The sequence below is a fragment of the Suncus etruscus genome, chromosome 16 (genome assembly GCF_024139225.1).
Source record: "Suncus etruscus isolate mSunEtr1 chromosome 16, mSunEtr1.pri.cur, whole genome shotgun sequence".
NCBI lineage: Eukaryota > Metazoa > Chordata > Mammalia > Eulipotyphla > Soricidae > Suncus > Suncus etruscus.
In genome coordinates, this window is record NC_064863.1 from 70,965,460 (window position 1) to 70,987,582 (window position 22,123).

The 22,123-nt window shown below is 37.6% G+C and overlaps 1 protein-coding gene and 1 non-coding gene across 2 annotated transcripts in view; both read right to left on the reverse strand.

The window, feature by feature from the left end:
- RASGEF1B (RasGEF domain family member 1B) overlaps positions 1 to 22,123 on the reverse strand; it is a 672,276-nt gene that overhangs the window by 602,064 nt on the left and 48,089 nt on the right. The gene's annotated exons all lie outside the window — the stretch shown is intronic.
- LOC126033015 (U1 spliceosomal RNA) lies at positions 15,162 to 15,324 on the reverse strand. Its single transcript, XR_007504173.1, has one exon. It is a non-coding gene; the product is annotated as a U1 spliceosomal RNA (small nuclear RNA).

Below are 22,123 nucleotides of genomic sequence, written 5' to 3' on the forward strand. Positions count from 1 at the left end.
AGGATGCTCCACATCTAATGGTGAGGTGAAACTAGAGGACACTCACATCATCCATTTTCTTCATATTTTGCTGGGCCTATGCAAACAACAACAATTGCTACTCTCACACCATTACTGTATTTTTTTTAATTCTTATCCTTTTAAAGAAAAGAAGAGCTTACTAAACTTTCTGCTGGTGCTTCAATGAATTCATTGTGATTCAATAATTTTCAAAAAATATTCTTTCCTTTGTCTTCCATCTGTTTATTTTTTCTTTCAATTTCTATTTTTTTTAATTATGTTGCTTTCGGTCTTCCTAAAGCAAATGTATTATGATCATAGTATGTCAACTATGTAATGCATTTTATTTAAATAAATAAATAAAAAAAGAAAAAATAACAGAAGTTGTAGAATTTCTCAAGAAGTTCCATAAAGGTGATTATAAAATCAACAATACTTTAAACCAGAAAATAGTTTGTGGATAAAAATTATGTCCATGGTTGAGTTCCCCAAGATAGAAAAAACTGACCTTTGTGGAAATAATTTTCTCACCAGGTGAATTTTTTCTATTCTACCCTGCTCCCTACCCACCGAAATCCCATCATGATGACCCTATTCAGCAAGAAGTGACCAGATCTGAATCAGTATCCCATTTCTTTTGAATGATTAATAATAGTCTAAAAGCACTAGCATAAAAGGAGAAATATCTTCCCTTTATGTTAGAATCACCAAGAGAAGGAATAAAGATTACTTCAGCAGGAGCCAGTCAGTTTTGACTAGAGGCATCAACCTTTTTGGACATGAAAGGAAGAACTGATAGTGGAGATTAAAACCAGGTCAAAGATCAAGATTCAAGAGGACAGATGTCCTCGCCCCATAGCCTAATGACAAGTACAGTTTGCTCAATTTATTTATCTCTCAAAACTGTCTGTCTTTTGTTCAGGTTTGTTTATCTGATGCCCATTAGCCTACAGCCTACCCGTATTTCCCCTCTTCTTTCCCATAAAAACCCCTTTCTGTAACCATGGAGATAAGACTTTTTTTATTTCTTTTCCTTTTCCAATAAAAACTATTTCATGTGACCATAGAAACAAGATGGATTTTTGAAAACAAGAAGCCCACCATCCTCTCAATCTCTAACATCTGAACAAAACTTTTTTCCTCACAACCCTTGTCTTTTAGTTAATTGTCCTTTGAGAAATGAACAGCTAAACTTGGATTCAATAACAGGGTCACTACAAAATTGAGAAACAGAAAATGAAGAAAAATAGAATAAAATGAGAGATTAGATCAGAGAAAATGAGCAAGAGACTTTCTGAGAAAGGGAATATCAATACTCAATTTCCAGTTATTAATGTTGCAAGGGTAAACCACTTTGACTCTCTGTAATTACTTACTTTTCACAAGTTCTGAACCATTCTGGGTTCATAAGAGCAAAAATTTAAAACTACCACTCTCTAAAATTTTCTTCATACACAAAGATCTTAAGTTTTTGATTTGGGTACTGTTTGGCATGAAGAATAGGCATGGAATATGAGTTGAGGGGTTCTTAGGGAAAAGATCCTTTTGATTTTGTTTGTGTCGATTCCACAATATTTAGAGTACATGTGATATAGGGAGCTGACTTACAAGCACCTAATTTTTGACAAAAGAGCAAGAAATCCTAAGTGGAGCAGGGAAAATCTCTTCAATAAGTGCTGACAGAACTGGTTAGCCACTGGCAAAAAAAAACGAACATAGACCCCAGTTAACATCATGTACGAAGGTAAAATCCAAATGGATTAAAGACCTTGATATCAGACCTGATACCATAAGGTATTTAGAACAACATGTAGGTAAAACACTCCATGATACTGAGACTAAAGGCATCTTCAAGGAGGAAACTGCACTTTCCAAACAAGTGGAAGCAGAGATCAACAGATGGGAATATATTAAGCTGAGAAGCTTCTGCACCTCAAAAGAAATGGTGCCCAGGATACAAGAGCCACCCACTGAGTGGGAGAAACTATTCACCCAATACCCATCAGATAAGGGGCTAATGTCCAAAATATACAGGGCACTGACAGAACTTTACAAGAAAAAAAAAATCTAATCCCATCAAAAAATGGGGAGAAGAAATGAACAGACACTTTGACAAAGAAGAAATACAAATGACCAAAAGGCACATGAAAAAATGCTCCTCATCACTAACCATCAGGGAGATGCAAATCAAAACAACAATGAGATACCATTTCATACCACAGAGATTGGCACATATCACAAAGAATGAGAACAAGCAGTGTTGGCGGGGATGCGGTGAGACAGGAACTCTTATCCACTGCTGGTGGTAATGCCGACTAATTCAACCTCTATGGAAAGCGATATGGAGATTCCTCCAAAAACTGGAAATTGAGCTCCCATACGATCCAGCTATACTACTTCTAGGAATATATCCTAGGAACACAAAAATACAATACAAAAACCCCTTTCTTACACCTATATTCATTGCAGCACTATTTACCATAGCAAGACTCTGGAAACAACCAAGATGCCCTTCTACAGATGAATGGCTAAAGAAACTGTGGTACATATACACAATAGAATATTATGCAGCCATCAGGAGAGATGAAGTCATGAAATTTTCCTATACATGGATGTACGTGAAATCTATCATGCTGAGTGAAATAAGTCAGAGGAGAGAGATGCAGAATAGTCTCACTCATCTAGGGTTTTAAGAAAAATAAAAGTCATTTTTGCAACAATCCTCAGAGACAAGAGCTGGAACTTCCAGCTCACTTCATGAAGCTCACCACAAAGAGTGGTAAGTGCAGTTATAGAAATAACTACACTGAGAACTACCATAACCATGTGAATGAATGAGGGAACTGGAAAGCCTGTCTAGTACAGGTGGGGGTGGGGTGGGATGGAGGGAGATTTGGGACATTGGTGGTGGGAATGTTGCACTGGTGAAGGGGGTTGTCCTTTACATGACTGAAACCTAATCACAATCATATTTGTAATCAAGATGTTTAAATAAAGAAAAAAAAAAAGAACTAGAAACCAAGAGAAACCAGAAAACAAACTCCCTCAATAGTTATCTGGACACTGGATTTTAAAAATGGAAATTACAGGACCATGGAGATAGTTCAGTGGGCTGGTGCATGTCCTATGTAGATTGGAGCCTTAAATTTAATCCTCAGCATTGCAGTCTCCCAAGCATCACCACATGGAGAAACTCCTGAACACTCAGGGAATAGACCTCAAGTATTTCTTGGTGTGGCTCAAAAACAAAAGCAAAACAAACAAAAAAAACCCCCACTAATTACAATTTATAATTTTATTCTTACTCACAGTTCTTTTGCCCAAATTAGAGGATGAAATTAATATGTATTTGGAATATTTGGTTCCTTTAGTTTTAGGAGCACAGAGATCCTAAACTTCTCTATGTTTCCTGAGTGATGGGAGAGGAGGAACATCTTCTATTATTTATAATATGCCTTTCAACCATACCAAACTTGTGCCAACAAAGCAACCCCTAGAGAATGGGGCTGTATGCCAGAACTTCTGGTATATAAAGGTTGGGGATAAAATGTCAATGATAATGATTTAATCAATCTGCCTACAGAAAGATGCCTATCTCAAATTCTAATGAAAGGACAAAATTTGGGTTTGGATGTATTGAGAGTGGCATGATGGACAATATAGAACTGATGACAGTATTGAATGATACTGGAGCAATAGAAGACTGCATGCCTGGTAGTGTTACCGCCAACAGACTGTCTCACATAGACTAAGAGTACTGTAAGATTAACCATCTAGATATGTGAAACTGCACTCTATAAATTTCATAGTAAAAAAGAAATTACCTGTCTTTCTCCTCTTCCACGTTAGTTCTTTCCTTCTCCTCACCATACACCTGGGGCCAGGAGTGTTGTTAAATAATGAGGGACAAGGATCATGGCTTAGGTATGTTGATGGTGTTAAGGAAGGACAGAACTAAATATCAACCACCAAGTCAACCACTAAAATAAAAGACAAAAACTTTAACAACCTAACTTAAAATGGTGCCTGTTATGTTGGCAGGCTGCAAAGGTAGCTGCATTAATATGGGAAAGACCTGGGAACATTGGTGGAAGGAAGTTGACACTGGTGCTGGGGCTGGTGCTGAAACATTGTGTGTCTAAAACTCAACTATGAGTCAATCACAGTGCTTTAAATCAACACATTTTAAAAATGAAAAAAAAAAAAAAAGCCACCTAACACATTTCTCAAAACACAGGGCCGGTACAGTGGCACAAGTGGTAAGGCATCTGCCTTGCCTGTGCTAGCCTAGGACAGATCGTGGTTCAGTCCCCTGGCATCTCATATGGTTCCCCAAGCCAGGAACAATTTTTGAGCACATTCTGAGCACATAGCCAGGAGTAAATCCTGAGATTCACCGGGTGTGGCTCAAAAACTAACTAAATAAATATATATATATACACATATATATATAAACACATTTCTCAAAACATAACTCCATTAACAAACAAGATATATGGTATACACACAAACACAATACCTTGCCCTTCACAACTAACCCATTTGACTAGTCCTGAGATGTTATCTTTATAATAAATCAGTAAGAATAAGCAAAAATTTTATTGAATTCTGTGACCAACTTTGAGGAAAGAGTTTATGGGACTGGTTTCTTAACCCACAAGATCAACAAAATCCAGGCAACGGATACCATAATTGAGCTAAGTCATGGATAATCTACTTGGTGTCCTTCATGAATAAGAGGATTACATATATGAGGAAAAGAACACAAATCTGGTTCAGAAGTCTTTTAAACACAATAACTGTGTTAATTTAGACTCCTTATAAAAAAAGTTGTTATATATATATATATATATATTTTTTTTCCCCAGAGAAGAAATTGCAATATCAAGGACTCAATTCATGAAAATAGTCCCTCTTAAAATATATTGAGGTCAAGATGCTCTTTGTAACTCAGTGGCAGATGAGCAGACAGTCAAACATCTCTAGGAAATCAAAGTAGAAGTGGTCCAGGAAATTGTTGTAATTTGATAGCAAATGGCTCACAACCTGGACCATGGGTTACCAGTTCCTATTGACAGAGTTTTACCTTCTCAATTACAGCTTTTCCCTATTTTACAGCTTTCCATTTAAACAGTCTGTCTTAAGATAAGTTATTCAATCTTTGAAGTATTACCCCCATATCAGCACTAATATATTCCCTAATAGCTCCTCATTATTTATAGAAACAAACTTACATGAATTTTATAAGGTTAATACAAATATTTTCTGCTTTATAATTTCCACATTCAGCATATCCATATTCTTATAAATATTGGAGCCAGCCAACAACCAAACTTCATCATGTTACTCTTTGCAGAGACACCTAACTAACTGAAACTCTAGGCATCCCAGTAATTGGGCTGAAAACACTAGCTAAGAATCTAGAGTCAACTTGGAGTAAATGCAGACAGCCTCCTCCAGCCTTTTCATACTTCCAGAAGCCACAGACACATCCAATGACAATCACAGACATGTCCCACAGTCATTGTCATGTCAGCCACAGAACTTGGAGTTCCTGGGGCATGTGGCTACATATGTGATTGTGTGACTTCCAAATTCTTTTTTTTTTTTTTTTTTGGTTTTTTGGGTCACACCCGGCGGTGCTCAGGGGTTACTCCTGGCTCTCTGCTCAGAAATAGCTCCTGGCAGGCATGGGGACCATATGGGACACCAGGATTCGAACCAACCACCTTTGGTCCTGGATCGGCTGCTTGCAAGGCAAATGCCGCTGTGCTATCTCTCCAGGTACTTACACCTTGGTTGGAACATACCAAGTTGTCAAATTTGTGTCAAATTAGATGTCACCTTAGGTTAACGAACAACACTAAGTAACATAAAATGATCATCTAGCAACAACTTACAATCAGCTTCACACAATGACTTAATGACCCCAAAACAATTTTCACAAATTTTCTTTTGCTAAAGACTTTTTTCAAAAACTCCATATCTCTTAGTTGTAAACAAGCAATATAAAAAAAAGTATTTCATACCTGCCAAGCTGGGAGGCTTAGGAATGGATGGGAATCCAGGATAAGAGTGGAGGGAGTGTTACACTGATTGTGGAATTGGTGTTGCAACTTCAAATGGCAGAGACAAATCAGAGCAACTATATACACCATGGTGTTTAAATAAAGTAATAAAATATAAAAGTATATACATATATTGGAGCAAGAGCAATAGTACAGAGGGTAGGACTCTTGCACTGTACATAACCAACTTGAGTTCAATCCCTAGTACCACATAATGTGAGCTCTACCAGGAGTGATCCCTGAGTGAAGAGCTAGGAGTAAACTCTGAGCACGCGCACACACACACACACACACACACACACACACACACACACACACACACCTCTACCAAATGACTACAATGGCTGCAGATAATACAGCGTTGTAGTTAAGAGCAAGGAATTTTTTTTTACATTTTTTTATTTTATTTTAATTATGACAACAAAGATGCAAAGAAAGAGGACAGGGTAAAGTTACAGTGGAAGCCCAATTACCCATAAACAGAATTCTCGGTAGTCCCATCGATGATATCCCAGCCTTGAACTTTCAGCCAAAGAACATTAAGAAAAACAAAACTGAACCCATGTACAATACAATTACTTTGTCCCTCAAATCCCCAGTTGTAGTACATACTAATTCTTAGCAGCACACAATATAATCTAAAGGCATTAGACTTATGTAACTCCTTAAACATTGAGGGCACCGTACATTTCTCTAGTTCCATGCAGATGCTTACTAGTTTAAGTTAACCTCAAAAGTTTTAGTGGGTTGTTTTTCTTAAGGATTGGAGTCAAGGGAACATAGTAAAAAACGGTATTAAAGTGGCATTTGTTTGCATAGGCCCACCAAAACATAAGGGACATGGAAAGACAAATTATGGTCTAAATACAAGGAGACCCTACCCCTGAAGTTTCCTGGCACAGGACTGACTCTAGGCTCCAGGCAAACTAGTTTGTCCAATTCAAGTCATCGTCTGTAGTGGCAATACACCTCCATTCCTCACATAGTCTCTGTTGTTGGTATCATGCTTCTGTATTAAAGATCCTGGAGTCTGCATATCCCATATTGCAGTCAGGATGGTGCAGAGCATCCTCTCGTTTCCCCTCACACTTAAGGGGCACTAGAGAGAACCATGTCCTGTAGAGCAGGTCATTGTTGTTGTCAAGTCTTCTCAGTGTAAACGGAAGTCTCTTTTTAGGAGGTCGATCTCAGACCCTTGGTAGTGTCTTTCCTGGTAGAGGACTGCTTCCAGCTGTTGCTATATAAGACCTTGGATGTTTTGTAGATAGCTTGCCTGGTTCTGGCGTGAATGGAGGATGCCCATTCTTCTGAGGCCTGTGACAGGTCATTATATCAATGTTCAGGGTGTAAGGTACATTGTACTGAGATTTATTAGATAAGAACTTATCTGTATGTATGGTGTTTTCCCATTTTAATGTGTCTATGCAAACAAGAATCAATGCCATGAAGCGTTATTGGTGCATCTGGAAGCAATAGGAACAAGACCAGCAATTTCTATGACATAGTTCAATCATAGGCATCAAACTGAGGGACAGTTCCAACAACAATCCTTACTGAACAGCTTACAAAGAAAAGACAAGATGAAAAGTGGATAGAAACATCATGGTAGAAGAATATATAAAGAGTTATATCAGTTAAAGAAAATACCCATAAAATATACAAAAGATATATGAGTTCATTATGTGTTCAATTTGTGTCCTTCTAAATAGTTCTAGGATTTGTTAGATCTACTGTATGTCTTAGGTCAGAGATTAGAACTGTGTGTTACTAAAGTTAAGAAGGGTAAATCTGGGGTACTGATGGTTGGGAGGAGCATATGTTCAGTTTGCAAAATGTACACTGGTATGAAATTGCCAGTGACAGCCTGAGTATAGCTGAGCAGCTATCTGCCACCCACCAGATCAAACTCCACCCCCTCAGCCCCACCCTAGGCCCGTCTCCAGACAGACCCGGCCTGGGAGTGGGGAAAACCCAGGGTGCCCCGTCAACTCCTTCCAGGAACCCACCTGGAGATCCTGAGGAATGGGGGAGAGGGGGGTCGGGTGACCCAGGTCCGGGCCCCCCTACCCTGGGCCGGGCCAACAGGCCGCTGGCACATGCGGAGGCCTGCCAGCTGCCCACCCATGCCGGCTAAAAATCCTGCTCCAGGAAGGGAGAGAGACCCTCCCAAGCCCCAAGAGCAAGGATTTATCTCAGATTTTTGTATGCACATTCTTGTTGCCCCTCTACTTGCATGCACAGTATAGGGAAATTCAATGCTTCTATTTTCACCTCTTTAAAGTCAGGCTATTTCAGTACTTGAATCATAATGTCATAGTGGGAGTTAGTTACAAGTAAAACATTTGTTCAGTGGCAATTCTGAGTTCATTCCTCCAAGAGTCTTTTAATTGTATCTCTTCCCAACACAATTCTTTCTTGACATCCCTATCAGGACTTGCAACTGACCGTAGTGATATTTACACCACAGAAATTGGCGGCTTCTACATATTAGAGTTCTTTGCAGTGCCAACTATTAACATTTGCACTGCGTCTTTCACAAGGGCTAATCCAAAAATAGCTCTCCGGAAATGTAACCTATATTTCTTTCCAGAGATATGGCAGACTAGACTCCAAGCATCGCTGGCCACTAAAGAACAAACAGAAATTAATGATATGTTGCAGTAAACCTTCATAGGCTCACAGTCTGATTTGTCTGAGAACCCCAAGCCTTTCTGCATGCAGGTTGGTGACTGTGATGCACAGAATTATCCAAGGGTCAGGGAAGTCATTCATCACATAGTATGCAACAGTCAGCGTGCTATTGGTAGAACTGATCATGCTAAGGCAGAACAGACTGCAGACATTATAATCTGTGATATCAGCAAGCTTCCACTTATGAGTGATAGACTGTGCTATTGGGAAGAACTACTGGGAGAAAAGGTGTACTAGTGTTTTATGCTAGCAGCAATTGTACAACCTGAGTCCCTACCAGACTCCTTTGGGGGAAATAAATGTGTCAGATATCTGGCTTCAAACTAGAGGCTAAGATCTGGGACTCAAGTTTTATTGGAATTTTTTACAAGTATTTTACTTAGATAGGGATCAGGTGTGGCCTAAAGCTGGAATAGCAAATGTAAAACTATGCTTCTGGGTTTTTCCACTCTGACCTACTACAACTAGCAACTCTGTGATCAGCCACAGTTTTTCATTCTCTTCCTTACCTCCCAGTTCTTCACCAGGAGCACATAACAAGAGCCACAATGTTAAAGCCACAGCACCATCTACAGGGAGACAAAAGAAGCTAATTCATATATGGAAACAGGATGCTAAGTCTCCAGAAACAAACATAAAAACAGAGTCAAGGTGATACAAATGAATTTAAAAGCAAAACAAAACTTAACAAAGTTAGAGTCTCAATTAAATATAGGAAGGTTCGAGGTATCAAAAAAGAGCTACAAGGAGTTATGGACCCAGAGAAATTGCATAGTCTCTTTGAAAAGTTAAATTCTGTAGAGTTTGACCTACAGGAAGTTTGGTGCAAGAAGTTATGCAACAAAAAGGTTGAAGATATTTAAAAATTCCAAAGATGGTAGGTATGAAGAGCACATGTTAGATGGAACTTTATTCAAGCAGACCTCATAGAGGAAAGAATACAAAAACTGAAGATAGGAGCCAGAGTGATACTATAGTGAGTAGGAGATTTCCTTGCATGTAGTTGATCTAGGTTTGATCCCCAGCATCCCATATGGTTCCTTAAATACAGCCTGGAATGATTCCTGAGCACAGAGCCTGGAGTAAGCACTAAGCACTGCTGGATAGAGTCTTATAACAAATGTAAAAAAAAAAATTAAAGATAAAATGACAGCAATGACTCATGTGGAAGAAGAAAGAAAAATATCAGAATTCATTACAAGAGTAAATAAAAGGATAATGAGTTTTCCCAGAAGGTAGATAGAAGGGAACAGAGACCATATTAAAAGAAATAACAGTGAAAACTTTAAAGACCTAATAAAAGAGTAAGCAAAGGAGGGGGATATGGGATGCATGCTGGGAATAGGAGTAGAGGGAGGACACCACTGGTGCACTGGTGGTGGGAATCCCCCTGATTCAATGTCACTATGTACTTAAAATATTACTGTGAAAGATTTATAATTCACTTAGGTGACAATAAAAATTATTAAAAAAAAAGAGCAAACCATGAGAGTCTGGGAAGCAAAGTGAAAGCAACTGATACCAAGCCATAGCATTAGTTAAATTATCAAGAGTCAATAATACAAAATAAATATTGAAAGGGAAAAACATAACACACAAAGGCATCTGTCTCAAACTTTCAATAGACTTTTCGTCACACACCATACAGAGCAGGAGACAATGGAATAACATTTTCACACTGCAAAAAGGTAAAGCAAGTCAGCCAAAAGTACTTGACCCAACAAAATTATCACTCAAATATGTTTAGAAAAATAAAATTTGAGATAATCATCTCTAGATCTGTTCTACACAGACTGTTAAAAAGAGGAGCCATAGTGTTAATACAACAAATAGGGATCTGACCTTGACTGGGGTCAGCCTAAGTTTGATCCCCAATCCCATGTAGTCCCCTGAGCTCCATCAAGAATTATCCCTGAACATAAAGCTAGGAGAAATCCCTAAGTAATGTTTGCTGTGGTCCATCAAAATAAAAAGAGAGAGAAATAAAAAAAATAAGAGAAAAAAAGAAAAAGTTGAAAGGAATTTCTCTGTGTGAATAAAGGAAACAAAAAGGTTATAACTAGCAGCAGAAATATAAGTAACAACAACAAAACATAAAGGAGAGAAAGTATAGTTGAACCTACTATCAAAAATAAATTACTTTAGCTAGAATAAATTTGATGCATTCCTCATTAACCACAAATAAATTTATGGATCAGAGATTGTGAAGAAAAAAATAGACTCACTAGACGGACATCCACATAAACAGACTCACATCCACATAAAAAGATAGAAACAAATGGTAACAGAACAGAAATATAAAACCAAAAACTAGAATGGCATTAAGTAAATTTTACATATCAATAATCAACCAAATGTTGACAATCTAAACTCACCAATGAAAATACACGGAGTGACTGAACAAATAAAAATCAGGATCAACTATATTATTCTTTCTTAAAATATTATCTTTATTTAAGTACCAACCATATTATTCATATAAAAGCTTCACATCAACTATAAGGACAACCATAGGCAGAGTGAAATGTGTAGAAAGATATTTCAAACTGAAAATACAGAAAACAAGGCAAAAACAAATGTTTTCATTTCTGACATCAGAAACTTATTTTTCTGTAATTGTTTAATTATAAAATCAAATTTGTTTCGAAACATTTAAGTTTCCTCTGCCTCTTCAGCTCTCAAACTTTATGAAATTGAGCCACAGGGATGGATATAACTTTTAAACAATTTAATTTAACCCTAGTTCTTTCTGTCTGAGTCTAGATTCTTATTCTGCAGGGCTTTTTATGCTGACACACAAGAAGTCAATTCGCCATCAAAGTAGGCTTTATATGCACTAAGGGATTTGCACCACCACCCAAGAAAAGTAGTTATATAGTAAGAAAGCAATTAAAATAGAAAGTTTGCCATGTGAAGAAGCACTCAAAATGATTCATGGGGCCTAATTCCTAGAGAGAGAGAATGGTGTTTTTATAGACAAATTTGATTCCAGGTTCCTCCCTCAGGCATCCCAATAGAAGTTATTAACTGTGGTGCAAATGATGCAACAACCACTTTCAATGCAGTGCATACCAGATGCCTGGGGAATACAATTCAGGCTTAAAACCCCCTTACCAACTTCCTGCTAGACTCCTATGTTTGACTTTAACATGATAAAAACTAACTGTGTTGGTCTCTATTACTGACTACATACTTCTTACCCAAAATCCTTCCGCCTTTTCCAAACTTGTTCCTTTTGAGATAAGTTCCATATGCTCATGTGCGGCTATGAAGGTTTAACATTTTGACCTTGTATCAGGCTGAGAATCTGACAAGGACTTGCCACTGAAATTAATCAAGGATGATAGCAGTCCAGAGGTTCTTCTATTCAGAGGTAAGCTCCTTAAAGTTTGGGGTTGTATTTTATTCACTTTTAAATCCCTGGTGCTTCTTAGAACAGCTGACAGAGCAGGTGTGTGATAAAAATCTCACAAATGAAATGGTTAACACTTTAAAAAGCAAGCCCCTGTGTCCAAACCTTTACGATGTGTTCTAGAAGCTGTTGAGATGGCGACCAAGAAAGATGATTAAATTGATCTGCTTTTAAAGTTATGAGACCGGGGGCTTCCACCTCTGCCTGATTTTATCACCTATGAAATGAGTTTCTTCTTTTACACCCCCAGATAGACGGGGCTGTTTTCATTTTTATTGGGTTTGGCAACATACAATCTACATTTCTCCCCCATGCAGTTTGAGTATTTCAGTATGCCTACAATTCTGGCATGTTCACTTTGCTCTCATGTGGTGACCACATTTGGTTCCAGATAATGCAAGAGGCATTATTTCTACCTCTGGGATGTGGCAAATGTAGTGGCTGCTAACATATTTTTTTACAGCTCTGGAACTGCTCCTGAGAGCTCTGCTGTCTCTTTCAGAAGGACGTAAACAAAAGTATGGAGGTCACAGAAGTCATTAGCAGCTGGCTTGAGACTATAGCCTTAGGCTAAAGCAGATGTAATGAAAATAGAGAAAAGAAAGGTGAAAGCAAAATGATGGTATCGAGACTGACCTAACAGCCAAAGCTACTTCTGTGACTTCTCAATCACATGAGCTGATTAGGTTTACTGTCTTAACCAATTTAAGACTGGGTTTCTGTGACTTGCCCATGGCTAAAGCTAACTTAATTGAATTGATCAAGACGGCTCTTCATAAGTTTCTATGGCCTCACTGAGTAGAAAAGATGGGAACACATCAAGGTTAAGTAACCCACGAGGAGACTTTTCATGCAGCAAGAGGGAACACAAATACTTCCCCAATTAACCAGCCTGTACCCTATTTCAGGCATTTTCACTTCCTTGAATTTCTTAAGGCATTTTCCTGTCTTCACACATGCTAATTATGTTCAAGCTATTGTCTACCGATTAAATTAAAATACTGTACTCTATAGAAGCTTGCAAATTACTATAGAATGTATGTAAAAATTAAAAATAAATTAAAATTTATTATAGTATTAAATTATATATATATATAAATTATATATATAAATTATTATAGTATTAAAATACTATAGAATGTATGTAAAAATTAAAAAATTAAAAAAATTAAAAAAATAAAATAAAAATCGAATAACTGATATGGCATTAATTATGAATTTTGTTTTTTCCAATTTTTATTCATTTAGTTTTGGATTTGGGGCCAAATCCAGCTGTCTTAGGGGGATTACTCCTGGCAGTGTTCAGGGCATTATATTGGGTATGCAGGAATCAAACCAAGGTTGGCCATATGCAAAACTAATGACCAATCATTGGGGTTATTTTTAATAATAATATCTATTTAAGCACCATGATTACAAACATCTTTGTAGTTGGATTTCAGTTATAGAAAAGAACACCCCTCTTCACCAATGCAACACTCCTACCACCAATGCTCCCCATCCCCCTCCTCCCCCAACCCCTGCCTATACTGGAGACAGGCATTCTATTTCTTGAAGTCATACCTGGCGATGCTCAGGGATTACTACTGGCTTTAAACTCAGGAATTACTCCTGGTAATTCCTGGTGATGCTGCTCAGAGGACCATATGGAATGCTGGGAATGGATCCTAAATTAGCCACATGCAAAGCAAATGTCCTACCCATTGTACACTATAGCTCCATTTCCCTCAAAAAAAAAAAATCAACTTTTGTACTGGGTATCCAAATAAAATAAAAGCTACCATTAAAGAAAAATATCAAATGTTTAAAGTCCTAAGTATGATATAATTCACTGGAACTTTCTATATATTTGTTTGGGATATTTGACATTTGATTGGAATTTGGATATGCAATAATTCTAGAAAAAACAATTATATAGTCTTAAATTTATCAGAAAGCATTTGAGTCTTTAACATCTTAAATTTTGTCTTTAACAAGTTTGTCTTTAACATCTTCTTAAATCTAGTGCGTTATTAAAATCAAAATTTTTTAAATTATTTTTCAATAGACTGGAGATGAAATAAAAATAAGCACTATAAAATACCACAAAGTCTAAAAAAAAGTCTGCCAATAAATAGCACGTGCTGGTGCATGCTTGTAACCATAAAGGTTTGGTTCTACTGCCTCTTGAGGGATCATCAATCAAGAGACACATTCTCAGCTTAGACTGAGAATGACCATTATTGGTAGCAGGTGACTAGCTAAGATGGCAGGGTTCTGTCCTCAAAGTAATCATCTTGTTTGCTTGGTCACAAGAAGTGGTCTTAAGAGACAAAGAGAATAGGAAGCACGTTTTTTAGGAAAATGTTGGTTGCAAATTGGTGGGTGACAGTGGGATCAAAAACCTTCCCTGTAACCTAATTTCCTAAAGCACAGTCTATCTTGTCTGCCAACCTCAGATAAATATTTCTGAGTAACAGTTCACAAGTCTTTTTTATTTTGGCTTAAGTTCAATTGTCCTGGCCCACAAGAGCTATTTTGTTTTGGTTTGTTTGTTTGTTTGTTTGAATACAGTTCTAACTTTCTTTGGGGCCAGTTTCACTGTTAAATTCTTTTATTTATTTATTTTATTTGAGTGGAGGTGCAGGTGATTTTTTTTTTTTTTACTAATCAGGCTATCAGTTTAGTACTAGGTCCTTTGAAAATGCAATGCTGCTCAGGCCCTGAAGTGACTGTTGTTCATCAGGAGTGGGGTGCCTCCAGGCCTACATCATGAAGAGGCCTTGGGTTACTAGGGATAAAACCTGGACCAACCCTAGATTAGTACCCTACCACTGAACAAAATCCTTGGTTCTACTTCCTTCTATTTCTATAGAAACTGGTGTGTCAAATTAATTCTGGTTGCTTCCTGCTGAAAATTTTTTTGTAGTGAATAAATAATATTTTGTCTTTTTTTTTCTTGAGAATTCTAGCATGAGGAGGAAAGCTGTTTTTCATCAAATTTTTTTAAGCAGGGGAGAGCGGGAACGCAGTCCCCCACTACCACAAATTATGCAGTCGAGTTTCCACATATGGGGAAATCACAGGGGTCAGCACACCCAGAGTCCAATGGGTGAGCCTCGCCCTGGGGAAACCACCTTCGTGATCATGGTATCTCCCCTGCCAGGTAAATATCAAAATTTTTCAATCTTCTCTATACTTTGTTCTTACACGTGTGGGACAAGCTGGACACAATCAAAACCCTGGCAATTTTAAGCAGGGCTCCCATCAAAAGAGTTAGTCCTAATTTTAGGTATCTAATCTACCTGCAAACAGTGCTGCATTTGTTGCAGTCATGTGGTCTTTGTTTGACAGAATTTATACGGAGAAATCTTGTTGTTAAATTACAAATCATTTTTCTTATATATTAATTTTTCTTACCATATTTATTCGAGTATAACACACTCCCATGTATAACGCACATCTCTAATTTTTTATTAAAAATTGGTATAAAATTTTGTTTCACACCAAGCATTGTAATTGACAAAAAAAGTTGTCGAACACGTGTGGCCATGATAAAAACCATTTATTGACAACGTAAACTGGTATAAGCCCAATACCGAAATAAAATTACCAATAATAATATTTATTTAACATGCTTCCAAGTCAGATTCATCATCAGATCCACTAAAGAGTTGTTCCCATTGTTCTCGAGTTAATTTTTCATCGGTGACCCAGTTGGCAGGAACATCTGTTTCTCCAGTTTCTTCGCTTTCTTCTGAGTCTGACTTCCACAGCTGGTCGTCTTCTGTGCCGTCCATTTGATTGCTAATGCCTGTCTTCCAAAAACTCCTGATGATCATTTCTTTTGGTATGTCTTCCCATGATGTTTTAACCCAGGATGTCACAAGAGATAGGCCAGGTTTCTTGCAGTACAAACTCACAATTCACCTGCACCCTCATTGAACTGGCCGCCACTGACACCCCATCTAAGCCCTCGTTTATAACGCACACCCCAAACTTTAATTTCTTTTTTTGGTAGAAAATTCTGTGTGTTATACTCAAATAAATATGATATTTCTTACTGTCAGTTGTTCATTTTAGAAACAGGCCAATTCAAATCAGGCTATTCATATTTTGACACCCTATTCCCTTCACCCCTGCTCCTTAATAAAGGGAAACATCATAAGAGGTGAGGCTATAAAAGAGAAAAGACTTGGTTAGAAAATATCTCTTCAAAGGTAATCTTCATTTAATCTCTAGAACCCCTCCCACAAAAGTAACAATTGATATATCGAGGATGGAGACCCTTTTTTTCTTTGATTCTGTCTTTAGGATTTCTTGAGAAATTTCTTAACTCAGAAGCTTATTTCCAGTTACTTCATAGGACCAGTCATTCAGTCCTGAGTGTACATCAATTCAATTAAAAAGTTATAGGTTTGAAAATTGCCAAAGAGGTAGGACACATGCCATACAAGTGGCTGCTTCCTCTGGCTGACTTTGGTTGAATATCTGGCACCACATATGGTCAAAGACCATTTCTGAGCAGTAATAGTTTCTGAGCACTTCCAAGTGTGGGCCATCACCTCTAACCCCTCCAAAATTTAAAAATACTAAAACTTGTATCTCAGTCATTTTTTTCTTTTGAGTTTTAGTTTTTTGGTAAAACCCATACCACTGGAATGACTCAGGAGTCATTCCCGGTGGTGCTCAGGGGACCATATGAATGAATGCCAGGTATCAAACTCAAATTGGTTGTGTTTACAAGGCAAACACCCCACCCGCTGCGCTATTGCTCAGTCCCTGTATCTAAATCCTTAATGCAGAAAAAGGAACTGTTCTACTGAGATCAGAAAAAAAATAAATAAATAAAAGGATATTACAATGAATTCCAAACTGAAAATCCAGGACCTGCTGATTCTAGATATCAAAGCATCTTCAGGTGACAGGTCCTCCTGACTTGCAGTCTTTAACAATCTCAGGTATTTAGCAAAATAACACAAGTTTGTCCAAGTTGGTTTCTATAGTGATCTCTCTGCATTAAGTTTTCTATCTCCATTTGAATGGTTTAATGTATTAATCAATACCAAACAACCAGAAAAACTAGAAAATGTTTGTTCAGAGAGCCATAGTAGATACTATAAAATATATAAACTATATAAAAACTCATGCTTCATTTCAGTTCACAAATGTTCACAAATTATTTTTAAAAAAGAACACACACACACACACACACATATATATATATATATATACACACACAGTATTAAAATCTGATCTCACTAAAAGGCATACTACTAAAACATTTTTCTCTACATCTTCACCCTATTTTATGAAATAGAATACACTTAACTAGCTATTTTGTGTAAGCACAACAGAATAATAACATGTATAATCATACCAATTACTTTCATTTGTTTTGCTGGGTCAGTCTCCATCACTAGTACCATCACTTAGGAGTCTGGAGTCCTTATTAGCATGCAATCCTAAATAATAATATCAGTAGCTCTTAGGGGATTGTAACTATAACAATTGGTGAGCCAACCTAAACAAGGTGGCTTCTTCCAGGGAGAGGTTGTCATGACCTCTATATTGCAAACCTTCATACTACAAGCCACCTGTGGTTTTCTTTGGTGAATGTTTGGGGAACGGGGTCCCTAATACTGCACAGGGGACCCAGGTCCTCTCTCAAAAATGCTCAGCCAATTGGGTCAGATGCTTAAATGTTTAGGCCCAAGGATAGAGAGCAGCGCTTAAGCCTTGTAGTTATAAGATTACAGCCTCCAAGGCTACATTGAGTAGTGTCTGGCAGGCCATGTGGTTCTGGATTTGAAATTAGGACCAGAACATATAAAACATATAACCACTAATTACTCAACTATCTCACTGGCCCCTGATTTAGCTTTCTTCTACCCAGAGGGTACTTAGAATTTTGATTTCTGAAAAATTTTGTCATTGATATTTTTTAAACACACAAATTCCTATGAAACTATGTTTAACTACCCATTTTAGCCAAGTAGCAATATAAATGAAATGTAAGTTCTCTTAAAACCAAGGCAGGTTTACTTCATTAAAGACCTAATGAGGGCCCGAGATACATACAGTACAGAGGGTAAAGTGCTTGCTTTGAACATAGCAGATCTGGGTGATCTGTACCCCTTATGGTCCTCTTAGCCTGCCAAAAATGATCCCTGAGTGCAAAGAAAGGAGTAAGCATAGCCAGGAGTGCCACAAAAAAAAAAAAAAATCTTTTTAAGGAATGATTATAAAACTGATGTGAAAACTGATGTGAAATATATAAAGTTGTCTAAAAAAATATATTTGCACAAAAGCTAGCAAGATGACTCAATAGCCTAGAGCACATATTTTATATATGGGAGTCCCAGATTCAGGCCCTGGCACTGCATGGTCCTCTGAGTACCATCAAAAATAGTAATCCTCCAGCGCCCTCCAGGAATGGCCCTTACGCACCCCTAAGCCACTCACTGCCATACTCTTTTCTCAGCACTACTCACATCACCATCATCACAGTATAGCCATTTCCAGCACTGACACTGCTGCCTAAGGCCGCCATGTTTTTCTTCAGTAATCTTAGGAGCTTGGTTTTTGATCTAGTGTCTTATCAGGCTAGGGGCGTAGCGGTTTCATGCTTGGTGTGTGCAGGAAGAGTTGCTTTCAGGGCCTCCAGGCTCTCCCGCTGCTTCCCCCCAAGCACTGTTGGATGTGACTTCCAAACCTGACAAAAGAAACACTTACCTTCACTTTGTAGACTGACTACTAAAACAACTCCGGCCTAAAAAAGCTGACCACTATATGAAATAATTTTGTCTTTATAAAGAAGGAAAATTCAAAGTTTCACTTTACTCAAATATATTCAGGTATTAAAGCAACTTTTAAAATCCCTATTATAATAAATTAGATTCTACTCTGCTTGACCACACATAGTTTCTGTCCCCAAGATTCCTTCTTCACATATGAATTTCCTTTATGTTCACATTCTGTCATATAACATTCCTTCATTCCAGTTCACAATTAGTTTCACTTTTAGACAGAATTACTTCTTTCCCCCAACAAGAATATCTCTATTCCTTATACCTTTCTTATTCCATCACACTATGTAGCTATAAAATTTCAAGTTACCCAAAATCCCAGAGGACAGTTACCGTGAGAGATTTCTAACACTTGGTTTAATTATTTTTTTTCTTTCAAGCACACTTAATTGGCTGTAAACTCCATGCAAACATTACTGGGTGGTATTAGCACAAAGGGCTTATCTTGTCTCCATATTAACCAAAAAGCTTGTAAGACAAAGTCAGCTGTTTCTAGTTAGGTTATATGAACTAAGACTGATTAATAAAGACCAGCAGAGAAAAACAAATTATACCAATGTCATAACTTTAGAGTAATGCACCTTTCAAATAAAGCCATCAACTCTGGGGGCTGGAGAGATAGCACAGCAGTAGGGCATTTGCCTTGCACACAGCCGATCCAGGACAGACGATAGTTCAAATCCCAGGAACCCAAATGGTTCCCCGAGCCAGTCAGGAGCAATTTCTTAGCATAGAGCCAGGAGTAACCTCTGAGTGCTGCCCTATATGACCCAAAAACCAAAAAAACAAACAAACAAAATAAAACCCATTAACTCTTAAGCCAGTCTTTTAGGCCTGCTTTTCAAATCCATGCTCTCCCTTGAAAATTTATCTCACTGGCTTGTCTCTATGTCTCTTTACTTATTTATTTATATTCTGGAGATCCCTGGGAGATCCCTGTGTTCTCTCTTGAATAAGTTCTTCTCCCTCTCTCTCACCTTACATCTTTCTAAATAAGTTTCCACAAAAACTACCTTGGTTCAATGATAAAATCATGTTATTTGCAGCAACCTGGTTGGAACTGAAAGATATGTTTAATGAAGTAAGTTGGAAAAGAAAGACATGATCTCACGTATCTGTGGTAATTAAAACAATTGTATTAGTAAATGTAATGTAGTAAAAATAGGGTGTCTAGATCTAACCTTTTACTCCAGAGTTTAGGGAGGAGAAGGACAGAGAAGGAAAGAAACCAAGGCTGATGAAAAAGAAAAGTAATGGGGGAATAGGTGAATAATGAAGAAATAAGGCTTCATTTATATTAGTGATATAGGGGAGTGGAATAGCTATAAATACAAAGCACAGACTCAACAACTTGAAAAAAAATGAACTCTAAACTACAACCACTAAACTTACTAATGTGTCTCTCAAGGTGACAGACGGGGGTTTGGGATTAGGGGAAGATAGAGTATAGGAACACTGGAGATGGGAGTTGATACTGGTAATTGGATTGTATTCAAATATTTATTATATGCCTAAAACTCAACTAGTAATAACTTTGTAAATCATGGGTCTTTAACTAAATTTTAAAAATTAAAATAAAACCCTGCCTTATTCAAAATAAATACATGAAATTTAAAATAGTCTAGTCATTATCTACCAAATTTATTTTAGAACATAGCTTTTTTTTTTGTCAGTCTAATAATCCCATCCAGGAGCAAAATGAAAGTGGCAGAGTCATAAAGACATACACTAAAGCTTAACAGAGATTTATAACTTAAAAGTTCTTAGTGAAATTTTGCCCCTCCAAATTTCCTTCCTATCACATCAGAAAAAGGCACAGCCTAGGTACCCATAATATATAAATCAATGAGGAAAATACTCAAAACTTTTCAAAATCCTTGAGTCACAAACAAACACCGGAATCAGAGATTAGAACATGAAAAAAATGTACATGAAAAGATACTGAAAATAAGCCCCCAAAAGGATACTGATGGAAAAGTACAAGGTAATAATGCATCCAACACATCTGTCCTGGGGAAGTCATGGGTATGAAGGAGAACTCATCAAACTCTTCTAGCTTGGGCATTCAAACTTCTATCTTCCCAGATTCCATGTTTCTTGGGGCTTCAGTAATAATCAGCCTGGCCTGCTTGCTAGCCTGTTAAACCTGATGAACTGAACAAGAGGTCTTCTAAACTGCTTTCAAGCTTTCACTGTTCTTCTCACAAAGTACTTAAGTATTTTTCAAGCCCAGAAGTTTCCTTTCTCATCATACTACTTTTTTTGAAGGGGTGATTGTGGGGTCAGAAGTGCTTCATTCACAGACACTGGGTCAAAGCTCCACACCCAAGAAAGCACTTGCAGACAAATTACTTCATGCCCCATTAAGGAAGAATGCTTAGGGATGGGACATTCTTGGGCAAAACTTCCCTCCCAAGGCAATGTCCCCCTTTTGCAAACACAAAAGTGCCCCCCCACACACACAACTGATTGATGTTGCTATTTTTCTGAGTACAGGAAATGTTGTGATGGGCAGCCAGCATCAGGTTGGGAAAGATAAGGGCAAAAACAGGACAGAGTCCTATCAGCTGAGTAGCTCATCCAAAGTTTCCTGATCTGAGGTCAGCTCACCACAGTAGAAGACAGTCCTGGATAAATCACCAAATTATAACTGCAAAGATCTGATACCACTGCTCTTTGAGGTCAGTCAACTGAGAGACATAGTGATGGATAGGGAAAAAAATCACCATTGGTAACAAGCAGCAGGTTGCAAGATGGTGGACTCCTTTCCTCTAAACAACAATTGTTTCTGCATGGTCACAAGAAAAAAAATTTGTTTTTGTTTTGTTTGTTTGTTTTTGGAATGGGGAAGAAGCAGGCACAGTTTTAGAAAGGGTGGATTGCAAACTGGTAGCACCAAAGAGGTGGATAAATTTCCAATGGGCTGGCCCTCCATCTTAACTGCTAGCCTATGTCTAAGGTTTCTGAGTGTTTAACTTGCCCTTATCAGATACTTTTGAGGGAAGATCAAGATGAGGACATCTGTCCCTTCTCAGAAGCTACTAGCTTTTTATTTCAGCTCCTCATTTCTTTGGAGCCAGATTCTTACTAAGCATTTTGCATAAGTTATCTCAACCTCTACCCCAAGCTGTTATTTCCTTGTATAACCGAGGATGAAAAAGCAC